This window comes from Triticum aestivum, chromosome 7B, assembly GCF_018294505.1.
Source record: "Triticum aestivum cultivar Chinese Spring chromosome 7B, IWGSC CS RefSeq v2.1, whole genome shotgun sequence".
NCBI lineage: Eukaryota > Viridiplantae > Streptophyta > Magnoliopsida > Poales > Poaceae > Triticum > Triticum aestivum.
Genome location: NC_057813.1, coordinates 707729092 through 707730627, shown reverse-complemented (window position 1 = coordinate 707730627; position 1536 = coordinate 707729092).

Genomic DNA, 1536 nt, shown 5'->3' with positions numbered 1-1536 from the left:
AGCATCTCAGAGTTGGAACATTCGCTTTGATGAGATGATCAAAGCGTTTGGGTTTATGCAGACTTATGGAGAAGCCTGTGTTTACAAGAAAGTGAGTGGGAGCTCTATAGCATTTCTCATATTATATGTAGATGGCATACTTTTGATGGGAAATGATATAGAACTTTTGGACAGCATTAAGGCCTACTTGAATAAGTGTTTTTCAATGAAGGACCTTGGAGAAGCTGCTTACATACTAGGCATCAAGATCTATAGGGATAGATCGAGACGCCTCATAGGTCTTTCACAAAGCACATACCTTGATAAGATATTGAAGAAGTTCAATATGGATCAGTCTAAGAAAGGGTTCTTGCATGTGTTGCAAGGTGTGAAATTGAGCTCAGCTCAATGCCCGACCACAGCAGAAGATAGAGAAAAGATGAGTGTCATCCCCTGTGCCTCAGCTATAGGGTCTATCATGTATGCCATGTTGTGTACCAGACCTGATATAAACCTTGCCGTAAGTTTGGTAGGAAGGTACCAAAGTAATCTCGGCATGGAACATTGGACAGCGGTCAAGAACATCCTAAAGTACCTGAAAAGGACTAAGGATATGTTTCTCGTTTATGGAGGTGACGAAGAGCTCGTCGTAAAGGGTTACGTCGACGCTAGCTTCGACACAGATCTGGATGACTCTAAGTCACAAACCGGATACGTGTATATTTTGAATGGTGGGGCAGTAAGCTGGTGCAGTTGCAAGCAAAGCGTCGTGGCGGGATCTACATGTGAAGCAGAGTACATGGCAGCCTCGGAGGCGGCACATGAAGTAATCTGGGTGAAGGAGTTCATCACCGACCTAGGAGTCACACCCAATGTGTCGGGGTCGATCACACTCTTCTGTGACAACACTAGAGCTATTGCACTTGCCAAGGAGCCCAGGTTTCACAAGAAGACCAGGCACATCAAGCGTCGCTTCAACTCCATACGTGAAAATGTTCAAGATGGAGACATATATATTTGTAAAGTACATACAGACCTGAATGTAGCAGATCCGTTGACTAAACCTCTCCCTAGGGCAAAACATGATCAACACCAGAACTCTATGGGTGTTTGACTCATCACAATGTAACTAGAATATTGACTCTAGTGCAAGTGGGAAACTGTTGGAAATAAGCCCTAGAGGCAATAATAAAATGGTTATTATTATATTTCTTTGTTCATGATAATTGTCTGTTATTCATGCTATAATTGTGTTATCCGGAAATCGTAATACACGTGTGAATACATAGACCACAACATGTCCCTAGTAAGCCTCTAGTTGACTAGCTCGTTGATCAACAAATAGTCATGGTTTCCTTACTATGGGCATTGGATGTCATTGATAACGGGATAGCTCAAAGATCGTGTAGTTCGTTTAGCTAGAGCTTTTCCAAATGTCAAGTATCATTTCCTTAGACCATGAGATTGTGCAACTCCTGGATACCGTAGGAGTGCTTTGGGTGTGCCAAACATCACAACGTAACTGGGTGACTATAAAGGTGCACTACGGGTATCTTC